We start from the raw sequence: 27508 nt of genomic DNA, 5'->3' as shown, positions 1-27508 counted from the left end.
CCTTCTTTAATATCTGACTAATTATAGAGCAGGGACAGAAAATATACAAGATAAGCCTGGCATATCTTCTAGTTCCAGAAAGTGAGAAAAACACACACATATGCACACGCACACAACAATGGTGGTATACCAAAGGAACGTTCGGACCAACTGAAAGAGTTTCCAGTAGCTAAAGCTGGAACTATTTGAACAAAGTTGTATTGGATTATAATTCAGAGTTTAAAATAACTATGCATGAGTCCATGTAATATAAATAAATAATTGAATAAATGTGAAGGAAGAGATAAAGTTCTTAGACTAAAGAATTACAAATAATTTAAGGAGATATTCCATTTACAAGGGTATGGATCAGAAGTCCCTATACTGTGTACAGTCCCTACACTATGCTGTGTATGGTGACTTTCATCAAAATAGTACAGTGTGGAAAGGGAGAAAAAGGAAAGAGGAACTTTATAGTGGAGAAAGCTGACAAACACTACCTCAAGTCAAATGATTAAGATTAACATCAAGGGTAATAACTTATATCAATAATATGTAGCCTTGGGGTGCCTGGGTGGCTCAGTCAGTTGAAGGTCCAACTCTTGATTTCAACTCAGGTCATGATCTCAGGGTCCTGGGATTGAGCCCCATCAGCCATCAGGCTCCGTGCTCAGTGGGGAGTCTGCTTCCCCTCTCCCTCTGCCCCTCCTCTTGCTCATACACATACACACACACTCTCTAAAATAAATCTTAAAAAAGGCAATATTGGGGCGCCTGGGTGGCTCAGTCGTTAAGCATCTGCCTTTGGCTCAGGTCATGATCCCAGGGTCCTGGGATCGAGCCCCCGCATCAGGCTCCCTGCTCGGTGGGAAGCCTGCTTCTCCCTCTCCCACTCCCCCTGCTTATGTTCCCTATCTCGCTGTGTCTCTCTCTGTCAAATAAATAAATAAAATCTTAAAAAAAAAAAGCAATAATATGTAACCTTGATATGTGATAAGAATGTATTTTACCTCTGTTGTCTTCCCAAAAATACATTACACTGGTATAATTACAAGAAAAACATTAAATCCCTTTTGAAGGGAATTTACAGAACACCTGAAGTAACCCTGAAAACTTTATAAGGTCATCAAAAACAAGAAAAGTCTTAGAATTGACACAGCCAAGAAGAGGTTAAGGAAACATAACAATTAAATGTAATGTCATATCTTGGGTGGGATGCTGGAACACAAAAAGGGCATTAGGAAAAAAAATCTGAATAAAGTATGGACTCTAATAAAGTATCAATGTTGATTTATTAATTGGAGATGCAGGAATTCTCTATGATCTTTGTGATAATTTTGTAAGTCTAAAGCTGTTCTGGAAAGAAAGCATTAAGACTATACAGCCACATACATAAATAAGACAAAAATGCTCAACTTCATTAGTCATTAGGAAAAGACAAAGTAATGATGTAATGCAAGATGACTTTACCTACAGAATAGCTTAAATAAAAAAGGCAGAGTGGCAAGGGTTGGTGAGGGTATGGAATGAAGGGAACACTTTTGAACTACTTTGAGAATATTTTTTTGGTGAAATCTCTGTGGAAAACAGATCTCTATTAAAGCTGAATATATGAACATCCCTATAAAACAGCATTAATATGTTTGCATAAGAGATGTTATTAGTAGCATGGCAGAATAGGCTCAAACCGAAAAATAATGCAAATTTCAATCAAACTATAATGGAAAAATTATGACATCATAGAGTGGAATACATTCTAGCAAAAAACAAACTACAACAATAAAAAATCCTGTATGATGAACAATGTTGATAAAAAGAAGTCAGACACCAAAAAGTGTGTACATTATATAGTTCAGTTTCTAAAACAGATAAAACTAATGTGTAGGATATCATCTTTAGAGTGGTGCTCATGAGAGGGGTCATAAGATAGTCTTTGGAGGCACTGGTCATATTCCATGTCTAAATCTGCTCACGTGGTTCTATTTACTTACAGAAAAATTCACTGAGTTGACTTAAGGTCCGTTCCCCCTGATGCTCTAGTTTGTCCTATGTAGGGCTTTATGCTGTGGTCTATACAGTGGAGGCTCAAAGGATTGCTTCAAACTTTATATGGAGTTGCCTAAATTAATTTTGAGTACCAACTAAGATTTTTTGCAATTTAATGCATGGTGCCTTAGGCTTACTCCGTTTAAATCTCATGACAGTCCTATGAGGTGGATATTATTCTAATTTTATGGATAAGTGAGGTTAAATAATATGCATAAATGATGTAGCTCTTGAATTACAAAAGCAGAATATACTGGTATACATCTTATCACTTTCTAAATAAAACTGCAATTCATTTAAAAAACAACTAATTTGAAGTTTCTATGTTAAAACACAAATGATGCTAAAATTTATAAAATTAATATTGTTTCAGATTTAACTTGTAACAGCTATGAGAGTCCTTGCCAGTTGGCCCTTTGTTTTAGAAAGGAACACAACAGACAGAGTGCTTGTCCATATGGATTTTCAGTGTTGTAGGAAACACAGAAGTTGTGCGTGATAAGAAAAATACAGATGTGTTTCTAACTTGCTGTGTCACAAAATAGTTTATTGAAATTAGGGCAACATCTACAATTATTGAAAGTGAATGGTTTGTGAATGGACCCACATTTTTCTATGAACTAAAATTCTCATTTCAGAAGTTATGATAGATATGCATGGAGGAGATAAGTAGTCCTATCAGTCATTTTATAATATCGTAAAAACATGCTTTGCTTTATTACTATCATTAGCATAAATCAATGTACCATGCCTATTATCTATGGAGGAACTCTCTTCATATCATTTAACTCCAGTGTGGAAAAAAAACTTTTGTTTTCATTTCGGTTTTTGCTCCCCCAATGTGAAGGAGAAGAGTTGGATTCATAAAACAACCTTATTGCCACCAAAAAGGTTTAGGATATGGTAAATTAAAAAATAATTCAATCATTGCCATCACATCGTGAATTTGTTTACACTGTAACATTTTAGCACATATCTACCCCGGGGGAAACCTCAGCCTAGTTAAGATCTTTCACCTTCTTTTTGCTGAAGAATGCATTTAGTGATCAATATTTGTAAACACTATGTTATTGGCATCTACATAGGAGCTCTGCTTGCAGCTTTGAAGTGTTTATAGGGAATTAAGCTCTTTAGAGTGGATGAATTATGGGCAGTTATAGTCATCATCTCAGATGTGCCAGTACTCAAAGCCCTAGTTTATGGCTCATTCACTCCTCTGTGAAATATTTATTGAAAAACTATGCACTAGGCACAAAACAGTTTAAGATCCCTGCCCTTGAAGAACTTATTTTGGAATGGGGGAGGAAGCAGGCAATATACAATAAACATAACAAAAATGTAGAATATATGTAATTCAGGGGATACGTACAGTATAAAATTGGAAATTATAGAAAAGGGTTGGGGGAATAAGAAGTGCTGGGGGCAGAGGTTTTCTTTAGGTGCCAGGGTCAATCTCATTTGGCAAATGAAATTTGATTAAGGGAGGTGAGGTATAAAACCAAGCAAATATTTGGGGAAGTTGGTTGTATTCCAGCCAGAAGAAATATTTAGCATAAAGGTTCGAAGAGCACAGCCTATTAAGCCGAGCGCAGGAAGATGAGTTGATGGGCAGGAAGAACAAGGGGAAAAGTGGTAAGGGGTGAAGTAAAATCAAAATTAGGTGAGGCAGTGACAGATAGAGAATATTGTTGAACTTGCCCATGAACACTCTTGTCAAATATGAAGTTAGGGGTTAAAAAAAGGTACTGAGAGCAACACTAGTTGTGCATGTACATAAATTATAAATATGCAATGAATCAGGTTGGAACTTTGTAAAGGTTCAACAAATAAGCAGTTCAGCCAAGTGCTAAATGGCAAAGATCAAAATCAGTGTTTATTGGAAGATAAATATCACCATTACAGAATGAAGATAACAAAATAACCTAGAATTTTATCAACATTTTAATTTAGTTTTACAGTTATATTTTTTAAATGTCATAGGCTAATTAGAAAAGTGGATCATTATCCTGCAGGCAGAGTGATTTATCAACACTGTTGGTGGTTACCTTGCCTCAGTGGTCCCTCTGCTCCTTCGTACAACCAGATGTGCATTCACTTTAAGTCACCTGGAGGCGGAAGATGGTTTGGGCCACATGTGTCAGAATGTGTTTTTAATGTTGCTGAGGTTGATCCCATTCTCTCTAGTCCCTAACTACAGATTTATTACGTTTGAAGGTCATGGTGAAAATGACTTCATTGAAGTAGTCCTATAAACCAAAGCTTTGATCCTCCACAAATAAGATACTTTCTAAATATTTTTCAGAAGTGGATCTGAGGTTTATTTTCTCATTTATTCATCTCTTCCCAAGAATTTTGTATGTCTTTTCTGCTTTATATAGTAAAGTAAGAAAAAAATGTATCCCTAAACCTTGAAGGTAGAAATGTGACAGTGGAGTAATATAATTGGCTTTCAAGATAAAGAAAATCACCTTTGAATTTCCATCTGTATTTTAGCTTTCAGTGCTATACACCAATTTCATTATGTTCTGTAGAGTAAGTTTTTTATACCAGAGATCATGAAGAAATACATGCAATCTCTGGAAATGCCAGTTTAGTTATTTCTTTATCAAGTTCCAGCAAGCAAGCTAATTGGTTGTTAGCAGGTCCTGATACACACTATATTGTAATCTGTAAGATGTGAAGGATTTGTTTTATTTAAGCAGCCTCTTTAATGTGTAATAGAGCTCTTCTTATTTAAAATGTCTTCTTTGGACATCCTGTATAGGAATATGATAAACTGGTTCTAAAATCTCTTGTAGATCACATGGCTTGTCTTTGAAGATAAATGATGCAAGCCATCTATTATTTGTCTACTTACAGCCAAGGATTGTATGACATTATACTCTTTTTAGATTTACTTCTTAAAATATTTATTGCCTTTAACATGCATATTTAGTGGGGTACAGCATGAAGGTGACATATTGCAGTTATAGTCGGTATTGAGCCCAAAGACCTTTAGATAGCCTCCTCTAATTGATACCAAGCATGGCCCTTTCCCTCGTTCTGACCAGTTCAATGTAAGTGTAAATTCCTAAGGCCACTTCTGAGGAGGGGTATTAGTAATTATCACTCTGTGCTCTTTTTTCCTCTGTCATGATGATGTCATGTCCCAGGTCCAGAATATGCTTTTAGCCAATATCCTGAAATGGTATAAATACATGAAGCAGAGGCCCTATTGGACATACGGGCAATAGGAATGAACCAGAAGCTGAGGTACAAAAAACATATATTGTGAGCAAGTGATAAACTTTGTGAGGCTTCTGCATTGTAACATTTTGACTTGTATAACCTAGCAAGAGCTGGATGACAGAAGAAGTAGAGTTTTACCTTAATAAAAAAAAATTTTATAGATCCCTGACTTTGGGTGGGAACAGAAGGCTAATGGAGAGAAATCTGTTAATGGTGGCTAGAAAAAAAAATGACAAAATGTCAATTTGTATTAACCTCTGGTAAGATGTTTGGTAAATTTTTTGCCTGCAAATACTTGGATGATATATTTTGTAACTTTGAAGTCGAAGTTTTAACCAGTTAGGAAACAGAGTGTAATGGAGTGTCTTGATTGAGAGATTCAGTAAGAATTAGCCAATCAGCAAGTTTGCAAGTTTAAAGGGAATGTAGAGAAACTAGATAGGCTTTCAGAGTTGTAAGATGCAACACATTCTATCACTGAAAAATAAAACTGATAAATGATTTTCATGAGAAAGCATAACTAAAATTTAGCCTCAATGGCAAAATAACCTATAATGGGCTGGATTTCAAAATTCTGATTAAAATAATTAAGTGTATTAAGTTATTTTCTGGTAAGACAAATTTACTCGAGGAAAAGAAAATAAGGGCTTGTATTTCCCAAGGAAGCTGGACAAACTCAAGTTACCTGCAAATAATTTTAGAGGGGGGGCAGTTCTCAATTATGTGTAAAACTACCTGCTCCTGGAGCTAACTGTAATCAAATATAGAATCAGCTCTGCTTTTGAGAGAAATTCACTGCTGAGAGTCAGCATCTTGGATTCAAATAGGCTGGCTTTTAGAGACTTGAACTGATTCTTGGCCCTACGGCCATATATTCTATGAAAGAAAAATGTAATAGGTAATAAAACATTAACATAAAGCAAATATGTGAAAATTATTTTAAAGCTTGTTTTTCATGGATGTCCACCTACTGGTACAAGAGTAAAAGCTGCATTCGATGAGTGCCTGCCAGCTTCTCCATAAGTTGGTTTCCAGTAATACTGCTTTTGAAGGCCATTGGAGACTTCTGCAAGATACACCTGTCCATCCAGCACGGAAGGCTCCACATCCGTATTGTCTGGTTTTAGACGGCCCATTGGAATTAAGTCTGGAAATGCCACACCTGTAGCCTCATCAATTTTATTTCCCCAAATGTAGACATTTGGAGTCTGTGGTTTGTTTTCATTGCCTGAAAGTGCAACTAGTCCTTCTTTGTTGCTGCTGAATACTGACAAAGCTTTAAGTCTCCTGTTGTGTGAAGCCAGAGTTTCACTGAGAAGAATAGTATCCTGCTGTTAATCTCCCATAAAAGCATGTTTTCCATGTACCTCTTCATCTGTGGCCAAGGAGATCATAGAAAAAGAATAATCTTCCATAAGGAGGAGCCAAGAAACATAGAAAACAGTGGACTATAGAGTACATTAAAAAGGACATTCAATCATCTTTGAACTTTTATTGTTTCTATGAAAAAGTCAGCTTATATATATATATATTTTTTTTTTTTTTACTTTGTACATAATGTGCCTTTTTTCCCCAAGTTTCTTTTAAAAGTTTTATCTTAGTCTTTAGTTTTTAGCAGATTTTTCATGATGTGCCTAGTTGAGGATTGTCTTTTAATTATCCTGTTTGGAATCCATAGAGCTTCTTAAAGGTCTCCATATGTTTTATCACTTTTTGTGAATTCTCAGCCAATATTTTTTCAAGTATCGATTACGCCAATTCTCTTTCCTATACTTTGGGATTCCAGTTGCATGTGAGACATTTTCAGCAAGCCTCCTGTGTCTCTTAAGCAGTTCTATCTTTCTCTTTTCCTTGCATTAATATAAATATTCTCTTGGTTTATTGTTCAGTTTACTAATTCTCTCTTCTATCTAAATCACAGTCCAATAATTCCATAATTTTCCATCTTGTGGTTTTCCAATTGGCACACCAAGCTAAGCCATTGTCGACAGCCTCAGGATATGAGTTCTACCCATGTCTGCTTTTGGCTCCAGATAGTTGTTTTTGCTTTGCTGAAACGGCAGTGAACCAAGACCAGGTGTTTAGTGCAGAAGTTGAACCATGGATCATGGCTTGCCTACCTGTTTTTGTAAATAAAGTTTTATTGAATATAGACCCACTCATTCATGTGTGTATTTTCTGTGGTTGCTCTTGGGCGACATCAGAGTTGAATAGTTGCTTCAGAGACCACATGGTCTGTACACCTGAAATATTTACTATCCGGCCTTTGCAGAACCTGCAGAACTAAAACAGTGGACCTTTGGTGAATTGAGGGCCCCACTGAGCCAGTAGCTTTCCCTTAGGTGGTAGAGTGGAAGATAGTTTTCTCTGAGACCAGGATGACTGCATTCTTGAGTATACCATCTCTCTGTGATAACAGAAGATTTGGGAGGCCCTTCCTAATTTGTTAGTCACTGAATCTGAATTCACCCACCCAAAAATGGGAGTATGAGGCAAGAGTTTTCCAAGTCCTCCATGGGTCAAGTGTGCAGTTTTGATACGTGTATTCAGTATTAAGCTAATAGCTGTTTTTCAAAATGAAGGTAATTAGTAGTTATGCCAGGAAAGCCACAAGCCCTGGTTTCCAAAGGCTGCCTCCAGGTGGAGGCTATGTTCCACTGGAGGTTCTACCTGGCACATCATCAGTCACAGAGTCTGCACTGTTTGCGGTATCAAGAGTCTAATAGGCTCTGGGTTTCTATTTTTGGTTATAATGGATCAAAGAAATAGCAGTTTTTCTTTGGCCAGCAGAACTGAGACATGTGATTCCACGCAGAAAGTTCCTGAATTTTGTTAGGGTTTATCAGCCACTCCTGCTGGTAGAGGTGTGACGATACACATCAGTTCCTGTTCTGGGTTCTGTTCCAAGGGTTCTACTTTTTCATGTTTGCCTGTGTTCAGCTTTCAGCACTTTGTTAACAATTTTAGTTGGCTTCACATAATTCACTCGTCAGTTGGTTATATCCTTTGCTGTGCTCTGCCCCGGGTAAATCCATGCTTTTGTCCCATACCTCCTTGGTGGTACCATCTTCCCTTAGATTTCAGGTGAACAGTTTCTGTGTGACCCCAGCTCTCAGATGTGTTCAAGAAAAGTGATTGTGTAGATTATCTGGCTTTTCACTGTCGTTAGTCCGTGCCACTCTCGTTATGTTTCTTAAGCAGAAACTTATAGTCTGTAAGATAGTTTTGATTAAGATAAAAATCATGATTTGGAATTTATGTATGCATTTATTAATGAGGCAGATCTATTGTAGATATACGCCTATCAGTCATCATAACAATCAAATGAGACAATTTGGTTAAACATAACAGTACAAGACAGAGGGTGGGAGTGGCAATCAAATTGATATTTATGATTCCTTCAAACTGAAGAGTTAATATATAAAACTTTAAATATTTTTAACAACCAGAAACATTTAAATAAACTTGACTAAATTCTAGTGATTAACAAATTTTAGGTTTCTAATCTATTTCCTAGAAATAAAGACAACCCTTTCTCCCATTCTGTCTCAGTGTATACTTTACATGGTTTTTTTTTTTTCACCCCCAACTATATTTGTTAGTTTGGCTTTACAGATCCTATTTTGCCCAGACTTAATTTAGTAAAAGATCAGTTCAAAAGCATAAAACTGTATCAAAGGATGATTGCATACAAACAGGTAGCTAGCCACCTTGCAAGTAAAAAGAAAAGTGATATATTCATCGGTAAACTTTGTAGGACAATGTGAACCCAAAGGGGTTGGAGACAAGCATGTGTTATTGTGTTCTTGTGGCAATACGCCCCTGTTCCTTCTTTAGGCTCTTATTACTGAAAGAAATCGGGAGTAATCCTATTCCTCTAGGAAGGCTGCTGTTTTAATTGCTGAATGGGATATAAAGATTTTGAAAGAAATTAACAAAGACATTTTGGCATACACCTATCTCAAAGGTCATATTGGGTCAACTCTAATAATTAGTAATGTCCACCTATTGCTTCATTGCCCAGTACTTCAATTATTTTAATTGTTTCTCAATCATGTTACCTCACAAAACCATTACTCACTGTGGTGAAACTGACAACTAGTGCATCATTAATATTCATACCAAAGAGAGAGGGAGGCAAACCAAGAAACGGTCTTAACTAATGGAGAACAAACCGATAGTTAGCAGAGGGGGGTAGGTGGGGGGATGGGTGACACAGGTGGTGCGGATTAAGGAGTGCATTTGTTGTGGTGAGCACTGGGTGTTGTATGGAAATGTTGAATCAGTATATTGTACCCCTGAAACTACTATTACACTGTATGTTAACTAACTGGAATTTAAATACAAGCTGGAAAAAAATAAAGAGGGATGAATTTGTAAGAAATGGCCTTATAAATCATTTTCTCAAATATTTTGCTTACCACGTAACTCTAGATTCACTGAAACTTTTCAGTCATATGCATGTATATTGAGCCATTTTGGGAATTTAAAGTTGACTTCAATAAAACAGTGTATTTGATACCTTCTTAATCTCCTTAAACTGGCTGTATGCCATTTATACTGAAACTTGTTGATACTGTACTTATTCAAACACCAAAGTTCCTGAAAAACAATATTTTATTATGAATGGAAATTGATTCAGCAAGTTCTAGTGGGCAATGGACTGTGCAGAGAGAGCAGAATTGTATCTCAAACTCTCAGCTGATAGCGTTCAAAGACAATCCATAGTGATTTCTGAATTCCTTGTGGAACTAGAGCTACTGCATTGGGCTACTTTGATATTGCTCCATAGTGTTGTACACCTCGAAGCAATACGGCAAAGAAAAAGTTTTGCTGGTATGAGGGAGAAGTAGGGGCCAAAAAGGAAAAGAAAAAAAAAAGTTTCAATTCAAAGGAATAGAGGATTTAAAAAATTCCTTCTGTTACTTTAGGCTACTCCTGCCACTCTCAGTAGCTTAGTTGGCCTATCTGCAAAGTATAGATAAGAATATTTGCTTCCTATCTATCTTTAAATTCTGTAAGATTCTTGAAAGGAATAGAAGTTCTAAACGTTCATTTATTAGTGAAAAGTGGCTATTGTCTAATCTAAATTATTCTGAAAATGAAGCCCATTCTCCATAACACAATATTGAAATTAACTTCACTGTATAAAAGGATTTTAAGGAGGTATTTGTTGTCAGAATAATGTGATTTCTTCCGAAAAAAAAAAAACAGTAACTTCCCTGAAATGATTAATATTTATAGGGTAATAAAAACTAACACTATTAAAAACTTAATACTTCTATGTTCAATTTTTAGTAATTTGTTGAATTTTGAAAGACTTTTTTTTTTTTTTTTACTACAAAATTTTGTATTTCTTTAATGAGCACCTAAGAGAGATAGGTAAATGGCTGGATGAAACTATTCACATAGATGACATCTTTTAGTTTGTGACCAAGTCAGTAGCAGTCATATTTTTGCAGGAGGTGGAAATATAAAACTTACATATGCCTTCCGAGCCTTCTCTTTCATGTATTTCAGTTTTGAATGCATATTGATTCTTTCCCTTTTTTTGTTATATTTGAGGTAAAGTCAAATACATTCATTAGGGAAATAATAGAATTTATGGTTTTTACTTATTCCTTAAAAATAAGGCTAAACAAATAGAAGACAGTAAGCATGATAATTTAAGGTTGAGAAATTTAGTACTTTTCAAAAATATAAAATGATTTCAAATATAATTTAGATAAATTATGTCTACCTACTCTTCCAAAAAGATTCATATGCTGAGTGCTCGCTTCGGCAGCACATATATTAAGATTCATATGCTGAAGTTCTAACCCCCAGGACCTCAGATGGTGACAGTATTTGGAGATAGGGTCTTTTTTTTTTTTTTTTTTTTTAAGATTTACTTATTTTGAGAAAGAGCGAATGGGATGGGGAAGAAGGGAAAGAGGGAGAGGGAGAGAGCGAATCCTGAAGCAGACTCCCCACTGAGCGCAGAGCCTGGTGATGATGATGATGATGAAGATGCAGGGCTGGATCCCAGGACCCCGAGATCATGACATGAGCCGAAATCAAGAGCCAGCCGCTTAACTGACTGAGCCACCCAGGCACCCCTGGAGAAGGGTCTCTAAAGAGGTTTTAAGTTAAAAGGAGATCTTTAGGGTGGGCCTGGTCTCCTATGACTGGTGTCCTTATAATAGGGAATTGGGATGTGGAAATATACAGAGGGAATATATGTGAAGACACTGGAAGAAAACTGCTATCTTCAGGGCGAGGAGAGAGACCTCAGAAGAAACCGAACTGCTGACACCTTGCGCTCATAATTCCAGCCTCCAGAAATGTGAGAATATAGTTAAAGCCGTTCAGTCCATGGTTCTTTGTTATACCAGCCCTAGAAAACTAATACAAAACTCAAATAAATATGCTAGATTATTAATATATGAATGAGTAAGAACAAATGGTGTGCATAATGAGGAACCAGAAGTTAAACTGCATGGAATTTAAGCCTAGCTAATAATCGTCATTTACTTGTCAAACAATTACAGATGTGACCGACATAATTCAAATATAGGAACTATCCTATTGATTCCTCACCAAAACCCTGAGGTGTAGTTACTTTTAACTTCCCTATTTTATGTATAAGGAAAACTGAAGTATGTGGATCTTAAGCATTTTGCCCAAATCAGAGATAAATGATTGAGGTAGATTGTGTAGCTAGGCAATAAAACAATAAATTTTTGACTAGCTAATGGCATATCGAACCCAAGTTAAATGATCTATTTCTCATTTTGGAGATTATCCTAAAACATTACACATATAGTTTCTGGGAACAAGTTGTGAAAAGTAGAAATATAAATTCAGTTAATATGAAGTTCGTTTGGATCATAGAGAATTTTTCTGTATAAGTATGTGTATTTGAGCATGTACATTTAGACTATGTGTAATAACATAGGAATTATACCTTTTGTATGGTTTTGTTTTAAGCAATTTTTTCAATAAGTCACTCAAATGCCTGCTTTCTTTACAGTAAATGTCAATCAGAGATGTTGAATATGCCTAATACTTTGTGAATGCAGGATATACTGCGTGTTCACCGTATACTCATGTGCCACTTTGGTCTTTGAGCTCTGCATTTGTAATTGTGTTATTTTGTAAAAGAAGAGGATAGGAAGAGAAGCAAGAAATGGTAAGGAGGAAGTGAAGGAAGGAAAAGACAGTAAACCGGAGTATGCATGCTCACATAAGAGTATGTTTACTTCTTTTTAAATATTAAGCTGAATCTAGATACATGTAAATATTAATTGAAATGAATATACTATTTCTAAAAAGAACTCAAAAGTATTCTTATCACTCTCTCTCCTTAAAATGAAGACCAGTAGAATAAAGGAAGATTCACAAGAAAACAATCATTTGGAATATAGGAAAGACCAAGAAAAATACACCTCCTCTATCCATTTATTATATAAAAAAATAATCCTATATGAACCTCATCTCATTTGAGGATAAAACACAAGGAAATACAGGCCTCACAAATACATCTCCAGTACAAAAAAGTGCAGTTTAATAATTTTAGTTATACAAGGAAGTAAATTTTTAGGAAAATTCTACTTTGCACTACTAAGTAAACTTTACAAATGGAACCACATGGAATTCATGAGGAGACAAGACAATCATAAGGAAAATAGACTCATTTTGCAAAATTTGGAAAGAATGGGAGATTTTTATTCTAAAATAAACTTGTGAAAAATGAGAGTATACATTGCAGATTAAAAAAAATTCCTTAGAGATTCAAGTTTACAATCTACAAAGCAGACAATTGAAACAATAATATAAAGGATAACTTGAGAGGTCCTTTAAAAATATTCAGTAAAATGGAAAAAGATGATCTTATGAGAGAAAAGATTACAAGTACTGAGGAAAGAGAGAAGAATAAACAGAAAATGAATGTGTCTCCTGAAGATGTAAAATGAGAGCAAAACTTAACTCTATAGCTAAAGAAAACTGCTCTGGGGATAAAACAATAAGGAAGATCAAGTTTCTATCCATGTGGACCTTATGTGTTAGTGATGTCAACTGACAAACCATGAACCACCATCTGGGCTCCAATAGGCTTATGCCCAGGCCCCCACTGAGCATACGAGATGAGCATCTGAGTCATAATTGTGAACACTGGATGACACTTCCCACAGAGATGAGACACAAAGTACTGGAGAAAAAGTAGGATTTAGATAGGTTGAGATGAATGTAGGAAAGTGAATGTATAAACGTCCAAAGCTATAAAAATCATTTTATTTAATTGTAAATTGTATCATATTTACATTACCTTTTTGATGTTGATGGGATTCAAAATATCCTGAAATCCATGATTTAATTTCTGAAAGCTGTGGCATTCTTCACAAATCCTGGACATGTTTCAGTTTTGTGTAAAGTGACAACATTTCAAAACTCTGAAAAGGTGTTTTTTTTTTTTTTTTTTTTAAGAATTTTGCAATAGATACTTCTTGTTTTATCTATGTAATGGAGTGTCAGTATTTAAAGAACTGTAAGTACTTAACTGATCATTGAAGTCACCACTATAGCAATATTAAGTTTTGGGACATGTAAACATCACAATATCTAAAACAAAAAAAAGTGAGTTGGGGCTCCTGTTGGCTAGAATCCTAATTAGAGAAAGAAATTCCTTATACCAGAAAACACCAAATTGATTTGTCATTAGGAAATAAAATAATTTGTGTTCTTTGTGTTTAGCATGATATCAATGCTATTTGTAATCCTCTGGGCCAGAACATCTTTGTTTAAAGAGTTTGTTCTGCCAATTCTTTGTTATGATAACTGGAAAATGTATGTATGAACCTCTCTGTGCTTCAAGTTTCTTGAGTATTTAAGAGTTGTGAGTGCTGATTGGAGTGATATAAGATTGTTAGATTGAAGATGGCTATATATCTTCCTCTCCTTAAAAGGTGGAATCTATCTTCTCTCTTCGAGATTCTGCACTGTCCTGAAATCGCCTTGACCCATTGGATGTGGCAAAAGTGATGCTGTGTTACTTTTGAACATGGGCTTTAAGGTATCTTCTGTTTTTGGGGCACCTGGCTGGCTCAGTCGGTAGTGTGTGTCTCTTGATTTCAGGGTTGTGAGTTCAAGCCCCACATTGGATGTAGAGATTCCTTAAAAATCTTTAAAAAAAAAAAAAAATCTTCCACTTTTACATGCTTGGGTTATTTCTTCTTAGTACATAGTCTTGGTACAATTGGAGGTTCAAACCATAAGTAGAAGGCTGGTGAATGGGGGGACCAAAGTGCTCTGTTCCACAGCTTCAGCTGAGCTTTCAGCCAACAGCAGCTGTTAACCATATGAGAAAGTGATCGTGGATATTGCAGCTAAATTGAGCATCCAGATAACTGTAGTCACAGCTAACACCACATGGAGCAGAAGAACCACCCAGCTAGACCCAATGAGTTCACAGAACCATGAAAAATAATAGATTTTTTTAAAAGATGTTATTTATTTATTTGAGAGAGAGAGAATGGAAGAGAGAGCACGAGAGGGGGGAGGGTCAGAGGGAGAAGCAGACTCCCAGCTGAGGAGCGAGCCTGATGCAGAACTCGATCCTGGGACTCCAGGATCATGACCTCAGCCGAAGGCAGTCGCTTAACCAACTGAGCCACCCAGGCGCCCAAAAATAATAGATTGTTTTGTCAGTGGGTGGTTCGTTACATATCGATAAACTTTGAACAGTGTCTGCCCCATGGTAATGTCTCATAAAATTGTAGCTATTGTTATTTTAAAATATGAGGTTTAGTTTCCATTCTATTCTAAGCCCTCTGTAGAGTTCATGGCACCTGAATATTCTACGTAATTAATAAAGTCTTATGGCCACAGAATAATTAAGGAATAGAGCTGTATTTCAATAGTTTTTCCTCCACTGAATTCCCCTCTTACGTATCTACTGTTCTGTGTTTGCAAATCCCTCCTAACATTTTAGGCTAGGTCATTGGTTTCTTTCCGTTCTGTAGAATGTGATTATATTCTTTCTCTGAACTTGTATAGCTTGTACTTCCTAGCGCTATTAAGACTACTTACCACATATTTGTCTCTGATTCTAGTTACTTTTATGTTACTTGCTTTATTATAATTTTAAGGGAAATGACTGTCATTTTTCCTTTAAATTAAAATCTTAAAACAGTTTCTTTGAGCAGTTTTAAATTCATAGCAAAATTGAGGGGAAGGTTAAGATATTTCCCACATATCCTTTGCCCACACACAGACTATGTCACTTTTATTGTTTTTTATAGGGACTAGCATGGACTGGTGGTCAATACCTTCCCTTGCCTATATTTCTTATACACATAAATTATTCTTAATGTCTGATTTGAGGATAATTAAATTTATCTTTATTCATTGTCTTGTCCTCTGGCTGCTATTTTAGATTCCTAAAGTGTGCTATTACAGAGAACAATGAGCCTATAGTTAAGACACTAGATTTCTATCCCAGACATTGGCTGACCATAGCTTTTAAGTCAGGTAACTTCCCTGGATGAGGGTTTCCCAACTATAAAGTGAGGGGTCAAACTGGATAATTTTTAATAACTCTCAGCTAAATAATTTTGATCTATTTAGTGAAAGTGAAGTGATGACTTGAGCAATCATCTTAGTAATGAACCAAAAGTGCAAAACCAACAAGGTAACTTATATTTTTCATAAGTAAAAGGGAAGGAAGTTTATCATATAATTTCCTATATTTTCTTTTTAGTTACAGCTAGATGCTACCTATAGAGTTGGTTTCTCACTCTTTGTTATGTTTATATTTTGCTTAGGAATGAGCTCCCTATTTCTTAACATAATTCATATATGTATGTACACACATGTATATATAAATTTTGGAGTTCTCTCCCAATGATATAATATTCCTTTCCAACACCTTATTTAATGACTACCAGGAATCCCTTTTCTAGTACTTATTAATCCCAGGGTAATTTAAATACGATAATGGAAATACAGTAAAATTCAGAAGACTATATGGACAGTAGAAAAAGATAATGATTATGCTCTCACAAGCCTCCTCTTAATTTTACTTTCCTCCAATCATCATGTTGAACTCAAAGGCATGTAGTTGGTATTACACTGTTGAGTGACTTTGTCTTACATTTTGGTATTCAAACTTTGCACACCTTCATCTTTGAAGAAGACTTTGCCAAAAGTTTACTCCGCAGGTGACTGGGTGCTGTAGGATTGGTGATGGGCACAATGAGGTCAATTTAAAGCTATTTATTGATTAAACAGATGTTCATCATTCACCAAATATTGGCCATCCAAGTTACCTTGCAGGTAGGACTTTGGTAAAGGATATAAAACAAAAGTTTTATTTTTTATTTTTAAAGATTTTATTTATTTGAGAGAGGGTGTGAGTGAGAGAGCACAAGCAGGGGGAGCGGCTGAGGCAGAGGAAGAAGCAGGCTCCCCGCTAAGCAAGGAGCCCAATGCGGGACTCGATCCCAGGACCCTGGGATCATGACCTGAGCCGAAGGCAGATGCTTAACTGACTGAGCCACCCAAGTGCCCCAGTTTCTGCTTTTGAAATGTATAAACATCAAGCATGTATATATTAATTAGTTCTCATCACTAGATGGTAAACACACTTGAAATTACTTTATCTGCAAATGACTTATGCCTAAACTTTAATAGAAGATATTATCATTCATATTTATAAATTGCATATGTGTTCATATTTTTTCAAATATGTGGATCTTAATTCTTGTCCTGAAAAATATTACTAAAATATAAAGTTTATATATATAAAATATAAAGCCAAATCTATATAACACAGATCTAAAATATTTACCTGCCCACACACATGCCATGTTCTCTTTAAAAATACTTAGCAGTTAATATTAAGCTAATTCTGATGTCTGGATATTTTTCTCAGAATTAATAGGTCATGTATAGGGTACAAATATTCTATGTGAAGATTTAAGAAATGTTTCTTAGTAAGTAAATATAAACTAAATAGCCACTTAATGTTCAGTTTAATTTACTTAGGAAAATTCTTACTAATTTATTCTTATTGAATGCCTCTTAAATGTTATCACTTAGCAAGTGTGAGTCTCAACTTGGGACAATCGTGTCTCCTTGTGGAGTATTTGGTTCTGTCTGGAGACATTTTTGATTATCATGTTTGTGTGGCTGCTATTGACATCTAGCAATGAAAGAGTCAGGCCTGCTATTAAACACTATATAATATATAGGACAATCCCCAGAACAAACAATTATTCAAACCCAAATGTCAATATGGCCAGGTTTGTGAAATCCTTATTTGGCATTATAAAAAGGAAAATGTTCTTTGAGGGCCGAGGAAAGCTATTTTTCTCTTTTTGTATTTATTTATCAAAGTGATACACTTTTGTACCATGACAGTGCATTTCAAAATATGACACAGATCAATTACTATGAAGCATCAGAAAATGTGCTATTTATAAGTTAGTAAATAAAAATCTAGTATTTTAATATTGGGAATTTTCTTTTTAACATTAGACAGTTAAAGTAATCCAATTGAAATATTAAAATTGGCTTGATGATACTAAGCCATCAAAAAAAAGAAATCTTGCCACTTGCAATGATGTGGATGGAACTAGAGGGTATTATGCTAAGCAAAATAAGTCAGAGAAAGACAATTACCGTATGATCTCACTCATATGTGAAATTTAAGAAACAAAGCAGGATCATAGGGGAAGAGAGGAAAAAATAAAACAAGACAAAACCAGAGAGGGGGACAAACCATAAGAGACTCTTAATTATAGGGAACAAACAGAGTTGCTGGAGTGGAGGGGTAGAGGGATGTGATAACTGGGTGATGGACATTAAGGAGGGCATGTGATGTAATGAGCACTGGGTATTATATAAGACTGATGAATCACTGACCTTCACCTCTGAAACTAATAATACACTATATGTTAATAATTGAATTTAAATTTTAAAAAATTGGCTTGGTGTGATTTTCCTAATAAAACCCCCACTGGGTGGCTCAGTCGTTAGGCGTCTGCCTTTGGTTCAGGTCATGATCCCAGGGTCCTGGGATCGAGTCCCACATCGGGCTCCCCACTCTGCGGGAAGCCTGCTTCTCCCTCTCCCACTCCCCCTGCTTGTGTTCCTTCTCTCACTGTGTCTCTCTCTGTCAAATAAAAAAAAAAAATTCCCCATGTTGGGGCACCTGGGTGGCAGTAGGTTAAGCGTCTGCCTTAGGCTCAGGTCATGATCCTGGAGTCCTGGGATTGAGCCCCACATGGGGCTCCCTGCTCTGCAGGGAGTCTGCTTCTTCCTCTTCCTCTGCCCCTACCACCCCCCAGCACTCATTCTCTCTCTCTCATTCTCTCAAATAAAATCTTTTAAAAAAAATTCCCCATGTTGTTTTCATCAAATATTCTTCTTCTTTCCTCCAAACTATTTTTTTTTAAGATTTTATATTTATTTGACAGAGATAGAGAGCACAAGTAGGCAGAGAGGCAGGCAGAGGGAGAGGGAGAAACAAGCTCTCTGCTGAGCAGGGAGCTCGATGTGGGACTCGATCCCAGGACCCTGAGATCATGACCTGAGCTGAAGGCAGACGCTTAACCAACTGAGCCACCCAGGTGCCCATCTCCAAACTATTTTTTAAATGTGCATAGCTAGTATTATTTTACTCCTAGGCAATACTCATTTAACTGGTAAAGTAAAACACTTTAAAGAGAGAGCTTTAAAAACTGAGCAAATCGTTTATAAGAAGAAATAAGCAGACCAAAGAGACAATAAGTATAATATAGAATTTATTAAGTGTCATTAATTAATTAAATCATCAGTATTTGAGGCAGGATAGCCAGAGGCTAGAAACAACCTCCAATTCACTAAGAATTCAATTTCAAATAAATTTTATATTCTTTGTACTTATGTACATATTATTATAGATTATCATGCTCTAAGTCTTTTGTGCTGAACAAAATGTAAGGCATGCAGAATTATGGCTTCAATTGAAGTACATGTTCTTTACAACATGTAAATTGTACCCTCATGGATAACTTTCTGTGCAGTCTTCCTTGCATGAATTGATTGTGATCTGCAGCTACAATGATTTTCACAGAGGTGAAGGTCTTTTTTTTTTTTTTTTAAAGATTTATTTATTTATTTGAGAGAGCGAGAATGAGAGAGAGAAAAAGCACATGAGAGGGGGAGGGTTAGAGGGAGAAGCAGGCTCCTCGCCAAGCAGGGAGCCCGATGCGGGACTCGATCCAGGGACTCCAGGATCATGACCTGAGCCGAAGGCAGTTGCTTAACCAACTGAGCCACCCAGGCGCCCCTCACAGAGGTGAAGGTCTTAAAATGGGGCTTTCAAATGTCAGAATTTACCTGTGGCAGTGTGTTGACTAACGATCCTGGAAGAAAAAAAAAAAAAAATTGGCTATAAGAGAGCAGTTTTTCACTTTTTAAAAACTACTTCCACATATGTGAAACCTGTGATTGACCATAAACCAAATAGTATACTTTATGCTTCTCCTTCTTTCTCTTTTAAAATTAAAGCATCAGAAACATATTTCTGACATAGTTTAGATTGCATATAGATCAGCAAGACAGCATTGATGTAGGTGATCAGTATGCATACCTATATCAGTTAACTCACTAAGGAAGCTTTCTACACACCAGGAAACTTTACAGACCTACTGGACAGCAATATCCCAATTTTCTTGGCTGTACAACATTACAGAGGAAAAGCCCTCTCAAATCCCAAATGTTGGGTAATTGCTACTTAATTGGACCTCTTGGTGTCCTATATATTTTAGTCAGATATTTTCAAGCAAATTAAATCTTTCTGAAGTTTCTGTTGCAATGAGTTTGTCATCATCAGACTATTCTACCTGAATGTAAAGAAATTTCTTCTTCTAGATCAAGAGTATGCACAAAATCAGAAGATGTCTGAGGAAAATGCTAACTAATGCAAAGCATTTTTTGATTATTCCCTGGAGAGCCCATGTAACAACTTAGCTTTGTGGTTTTTATTTTTTCATTTCCTCCATCTTTTTATTGATCTTTAGAGGATATATATGTTAACATCAAACAAATAGTAAACAACCAAGTCCACTGGGTGGCACTTCAAAAGATCTGATTTTGTAAAGTGAAACACTCCAGAAACTACTTTCTCTGAGACACTGTGCTTGCGACTTGAATAATCCATTTCTTACTGACAATGGTTAATCGAAACAAAACCACTGCCAGGGGATCTACATCTGTGTAAGCTGCCTCCCCAGTCTGCTGGACACAGCACTTCTCCACTTTGTCATATCTCCAGTTTGTCAATGCGATACTGACAGAGTGACACTTTGTCGATTTGGCCGAGGCATTAAGAGTTTTCGCATGCTCCTGCTTATCTGCTTGTACTAGTGTGACCTATAAAGAGAAAAACCTGCTTTCATTAGCTGCCGCTCCCAGGAGACTGTGAAAACATGGGAATCCAAACTAGAAGCCTGTGTCCAAGATGAAATGCAGCTTAAATCAAAGCCACTCAGACCACACGCAATGTTGTAAGCAGTCTGTTTGCTGTTTTAAGTTACTGATTTTGGAGCGGTTTGGTTGTGTGATAAGTGGGACAATAGGTGACTAAGACGTGCCCTTCAAAACAGTCTGTTTTAAGTACAAAATGAACAATGTCTAAGCTATGAATTAGAAATTTTAAAACCAAATTTATCTTGATTAACTAAATTTACCCTGATGATAAGGAAACTCATTATCATGGAATTCACTTACCATTAATGTATTTAATTTGAAAGGAAACGATATACCTTATTTATATGCTCTCTTTTTACTAGATGTTAGCTTCTAAAATTGTGTGTTCAGTCTCACCCAAAAGATCCTAAATTTGAGAGTAGGACTTATTTTGTCCATAACTGACAGGCTTTATAAACACAATAAACATAACAAATATTGCTGAACGATTAATTTAAGTATATATAAAGGGATATAGATAATATAAAATGACCTATTTAAAACTGAACAAATGTAGGGGCACCTGGGTGGCTCAGTTGGTTGAGCGTCTGCCTTCGGCTCAGGTCATGATCCCAGGGTCCAGGGATTGAGTCCCACATCAGGGGCCCTGATCAGCGGGGAGCCTGCTTCTCCCTCTGTCCCTTGCCCTGCTTGTGCTCTCTCTCTCTCTGTCAAATAAATAAAATCTTAAAAAATAAAAAATAAAATAAAATTGAACAAATATAGATTTTAATAATTTTGTGAAGTTAAATTTTAAAGACATATATAAATATAAGCAAGGACATATTTTCATATGCTACTATTTTTCTCAATAGCTTTGGTTGAATTGCATCATAATTACTAATATATAACTATAATCATAGTAATATATAACTACCATATATATCTGTGTATATATGCACACATATTAAGTGTGTTGGAAAACCACATGATTTAAAGTCAGATCAGCATAATTTGATTAAAGACATCATTTTATAGAAGATTATCGCATTTCTAAATAAACATTTGTTCATGCTGATAAATGCAAATGTATCACTTAATCCTTAAAATTGTATTTCCAAATTAAAACGTTTATTCTTCAATGTTAAACTGCAAATTTGCAGTGGTTTTAGAAATAAAAAAATTTGCCATTTTGTCAATGGTTTTTTTTTTTTGCTATCTGAGAAAAACATTTTTGCGGAGTTATGTTTTTATTTTACAATAAAACATTTGAGTGGTGACTTTAATAGAAGCATTCTTCATATGTGTAATTTGATGTGAACCTATCTTATAGACAAACAAGAAACCTGAGATCTAGATGTATGACACATTGGAATTAAGCATGTATTTACGTTGCTTAGTCTCCTGGGAGCAAGCAGAAAAGTAATCATAGGTACTTATCTAGGTGACTTTAATATTTTGACCCCAATGAGGAAAAAAATTTTCTTTTGAGTAATGTGATCTGTAGCAATTCTTTACTTCAGTTATCTAAGATGAAAGAGACTTATGTACTGTAATAGGAAAAGCTTAGAAAATCTATTTCATGTTCTCAAACAGACAATCCAGATAATCACAGTTCACTGTCAGAAATATTGCTTTAACCCACATTTCCTATATAATATCTTAGTCCTATCAAAAATGATATTCTGTAACAGTCAGGTCTCCAATGATTGTGGTCAGCTACAGAAAGGAAAATGTCCAAATGTATTGTCAAAAAAATACAAAGTGAGACTTTGGAAACAATGTTAAATGATTTCAACCAATGTATAACATTACAAATCAAGTTTAGCTATAAAGAAAGTTTTGCATGTAATGGTTGAAAAAAATATTTAAAGATTTTTCTGTTTATCAGAGGAATAAAATACCAGAAATACAAGTGAGCTATTGACCAAAAATAAACCTAAAAACCTTGTGGGATCAAATGCTGAAAAAAATCCAGAGTAAAGAGATAAAAAGGTCAGATTCTTACTTAAGCTAAGTAAGAATCACTATGAGTTAGGGTCAGAACAAATTCATTATGAATTAATTACTGAATATTTTCCATGGATGGAAACTTTGTTACAATGTATGTTTTAGAGCAAGTATTTTCTAGAAGTGATGGTTTTATTTTTTCTTACTAGGTAGAAGGATTTCACTTTATGTACTATAGCAGATTACATATTAAGAAGGGTATCCTGCTACAAATACATATACATCCTAAATAAATGGCAAAAAAAAAAAAAACTTACCTGAAAATTTAAATCAAAGACAATATTTTATAAAGCAAAGAATGAAGAGAAAAAGGAGAATACAAGAGGAAAAAGAAGAGAAAGCAAGAAAAAGTGGAAGGGAGGAGGAAAAGAAATCTAAATTTCTAAATTTAACCTCTTGGTAAACAAAAGTAACAAAGTGTCCTTAATTGAACTGGCTGACACCTGAGCCATGCACATAGGAAGCAAGCTAAAAGAATTGAAGTAAAATAGGTGAGTATCTTTATGACCATTATTTTAAATTGTCTATCAGACATATTATCTCTTTCATTTAGCTCTCTTGCTGTGATTTTGTCCTGTTCTTTCATCTGGGGCATAGTCGCCTGTCTCCTCATTTTGTCTAACTCTGCGTCTGTTTCTTGAAAGTAGTGGCCTCATGAAGAAGAGGTCCTGTAGTGCAGTGTCCCCTGTTCACCAGAACCTGGCATTTCAGTGGTGTTTCCTATGTGTGTTGTGTGTACCCTACTATTGTGCCTGAGTTGGGTTTGCCTTCAGTCCAGTTACCTACAATGGTTTTCTTTGCCTGTCGCAGGCAGGGTTTGCTCTCTGTGTTGGTAAAGGGCCAGTCTTGGGTTACACTAGGCTTAAACTGAGTCAGATCAGATGTCTGCAAGAGCTATGATGCACCAAGCTGCAGGGCACTCTCCCTCTGTTGTCCCCTGAAAAGGTTTTGTTGTTGTGTGGAGCCTGTAATGAGACCAGATGTCTTCCCTCACCCCACTGCTGAGGCTGCAGTTAAACTGGTGTGTGTGGTTATCTTCCCCTTTCCCTGTGGCCAGAGTCACTTTGGAGTGGTGCTGGGCCCTCTTAGGGTTGCTTGCACAATGCCACCCGTGTGGTATCACTTTGAATGGACTCTTGCCGAGGGCAATTGGTAGGGGTCAGGTCCACAGGAGAACACGGGAGTGGGGCATGCAGTGTTAGCAAGATTTGCACTGGCATGCCATGGGAGGGGACGCATAGCTGCTTTGGATAAATTCCTGCTAAGTCCTTAGAGGAGGGCAGGGACGTGGCATGCAGTGTTAGCAAGGTTTTTGCGGGTCTGTCATCGGAGGATACCTGGCACTGATTTGGAGAGCTACTGAGGTCGAGTTGAAAGGAGCTAGTCCACAGAAGAGCAGGAGAGTGGGATGCACTGCTAGCAAGCTAGGTGAAGAGTGGTCACTCTGTGCTGGTTCCCACAGGTGTTAGCAGATCTAGACTGGGGAGCGGGGGAGGGAAATGGCACCCACCAGCTCCTTTGTTCTTGGAGGATTCTCTCAGACATCCTTGCCCCTCCATCACAAGCTTTGAGATTAGTACATAAATCTCCTTTCCATATACCCAGGCATTTTTCAAACTGCTGTTTTTATGCTATATCTCAGAGGGGCTGTTTGTTGTGCTGTCTCTTTAAGGGCATGTACTGAGTTCCCGATCTCCCTCCGTCTCCAAGAGCAGTACCCACTGATTCTTGAAGTTACAGGTATTAAGCCCCACTGATTATAAGAACTAGAATTTAAGCCGCTCTGGTTTTCAAAGGCAGATATTATGGGGATTCATCTTTCCAGTGTGGGTCTCTTGAGCCTGAGGTGCCCAATGTAGAGTCTGCTCCTCTCCCTTCTCCATGCCTGGGTCACTCTTCCTCCCATGGACTCACAGGTCAGCTTACTTTCTGTGTCTCCATTCTTCCTACTGTTTTTGATGTGGCCCCCTCTCTAGCTTAGCTGTGGAGAGTATGTTCTGTCAGTCTGTGAGTTGTTTGTGGTTATTTGTACTGATGTGGGTATTCTCTAGTTGTATCTATGGGAACGGTGAGTTTAGGATCCTTCTGTTCCACCATCTTCCCTGGAAGTCAGCAAAATGAATTAAGTCTTTTTTAAGTTCCTAGAAGCCAAATTTAATTGGACTTTTTTATTGGAAGCTGCTAAAATGTGTCATCATTGGTTATTATAAATATGCTACAATGTCTGTGTAAGTAATCAGAAGCGTTCCCATTTATTAATATGCTACACAGTTTAATGAGTTGCTATCTAAATTAAGACCAATTTAATCACATATAGGCCTAAATAATCACTCAGCAGTTTTTGGTTGTACATTTCCTGCTTTGAAAGTATACATAAAATATAAGCTCTATTCTGCATATTACAAAGGATATTTCTAAACTTATACATAACAGGTAGATATATACAAGTACAAGCTTTATATGTGACTCATAATGAAGGCTGGTAATAGGTTCTTTACTTTTTTGTATATGCTTGTATGTGTATTGCTTTTCTAATATATAAAGATATTTAAAAAGTGAAAGTTAATACAGAAAATAAGGATAACAACCATTAAAAGGTAGGGAATAAAGGGGACATATGTACATTTGTGAACAGTTACTTCTATCTAAAATTATTAATTTACTGGAGAAAAGCTAGTCTTACATTTTTCATACATTTTTTGTGAAATATTAATAGCATTGTTAAATATTTCAGGTTCTTAAAGAATAAAGCACAATACTTCTTTGAGGCTCACCTATGTTATACACTTTAGTTGCCATTATGTACTTCCAACACATTTTTACAAGCTATAGAACATATGAGACAAAAATTAAACTACTAGATTTTTTTGTGTAATACATTTTTAAAGGCATACTTCCCCTTTCTCTTTTCATTCCTCTCTAAGTTTATAAATATCGCTGAAAAAAGATTCATCAGAACAAAAATAAAATAGTCTTAAAAGATGCTTAGTTAGATTTAAATAAGACCATACCAAATCATTATAAGAAATAACCTCAGTGATGTGTAGAATGAAAGGCCCAAGCATCTGAAATATTGCATAATCAGAAAAAATCCAAGAGTACAGTGGGTTGCCACATTTATATAATTGCATTAAATGAGACAATAATAAAATCATGCACATCTGTTCTCAAGAGTAGCTGTAATTGCCATACAACTGGTTTGTTATAAAGTCAACACATAAACCTAAGTTTTAGAACTGATGATTAACATATTTCACCACACTGTCTTCATAATTTCAAATCTTTTAAAATTATTAAAAAGAATTATTGAAGAGCTAAAGCATTTAAATCTTTCATATGAAGTTCTAGCCTATGACATTCAAGAAAAAACTAAATGTTATATATCCTCTGTAATCTCTTAAGAAAAACTGTGAAACAGATGGATAAAACACATAATTTAGCATATTATTGATATGAAGAAATTTGTTTCATTTTATTATAGAAGACCGTTCTAAAAAATATTTTTAATAGCTTTTTTTTTTTTTTGATGTGCCAGACACACAGGACAGAACCACAGATGAACATCACAGATCTAGTCTATATTGGCCCTCACATTCCTTTAGCATTTATAGAGTTACAGTATTAAGAGATCTGGAGGTAATGGCCCCTGTTATTGCTTCAATAAAACATGCCCCAAATGATCAGTTTACTGTGCTAAGTCCATTGTAGCCCAGCCATCCTTTCATTGTTCATCCCTGACTCTATTCTGGTTTCTATCCCAGCTTCAATCTTGGATTTTGCTTAGGCTTTTAAATTTAACAGTATGCATTGTGTATAATACGGTACTTATGAACATGGGGGTAATTATTCCAGTGTTCTATCAGTTTGTTACTTTAAAAAGAAATGAATTCTACTTGAAGAACCAAAAGTTACTCCACCAGGGCCTGGCCAATGCAGTTTCATAATGTAGCATACCTACTCTCTCCCAAGGATCATAGCTTTAAAAGGGGACTCCCTCCTCAGAAGACTAAGAGGCAGCTCCTGTCTAAATACTGTTGAGGGTGAAAGGAAGTTTACTACCTTCACTTCAAAGTGTCATTATCACCAAGTACCCAACAGAGTCCATGCTGAGTAGGTAGCAAAGCAACCACAACAAAGTATTCAGTGGAAGCCACAGTACATGTGTGAAACGTTCTAGACAAATACCTTATTTCTTTGAAAACATAGCAGTTATACTACAACTATACAACGACTACTGTACAAATTTCTCTTTTCACTTGTCTTCTCGTCAGAAGTAAATTTAAGTGACTATTTACTATTTGGTTCTCCACTGACTCATCTGCCTCTACTTATCTCCTTTTTATTTATTTTTTTAATATTTATTTGTCAGAGAGAGAGTACAAGCAGGAGGGAGTGGGAGAGGGAGAAGCAGGCTTCCCGCTGAGCAGGGAGCCCGATGTGGGACTCGATCCCAGGACCCTGGGATCATGACCTGAGCCGAAGGTAGACGCTTAACCATCTGAGTCACCCAGGTGCCCCTCCTTATCTCCTTTTTAATGTTCATGAGTATAATAGAGTAGAATGTAAGTTTGGTTTACTAGGAAGCCCAGTGAGCCCCCCAGGGTGAAGTTGATGTATTATTTGACAAATAAGTCTTGTAGTCATTCATCATGAGCTGCTGAACTTACCAGTTGAATGTTAGAAGCAACTTTGATAGCATAAAAATTTTAAATATAGTTATTTTTCTAAAAAAAAGATTTTATTTATTTGTCAGAGAGAGCACAAGCAGGGGGAGCCGCAGGCAGAGGGAGAAGCAGGCTCCCCGCTGAGCAGG

Source organism: Halichoerus grypus, chromosome 12, assembly GCF_964656455.1.
Source record: "Halichoerus grypus chromosome 12, mHalGry1.hap1.1, whole genome shotgun sequence".
Taxonomy (NCBI): Eukaryota; Metazoa; Chordata; class Mammalia; order Carnivora; family Phocidae; genus Halichoerus; species Halichoerus grypus.
Note: the sequence above shows the minus strand (reverse complement) of the source record.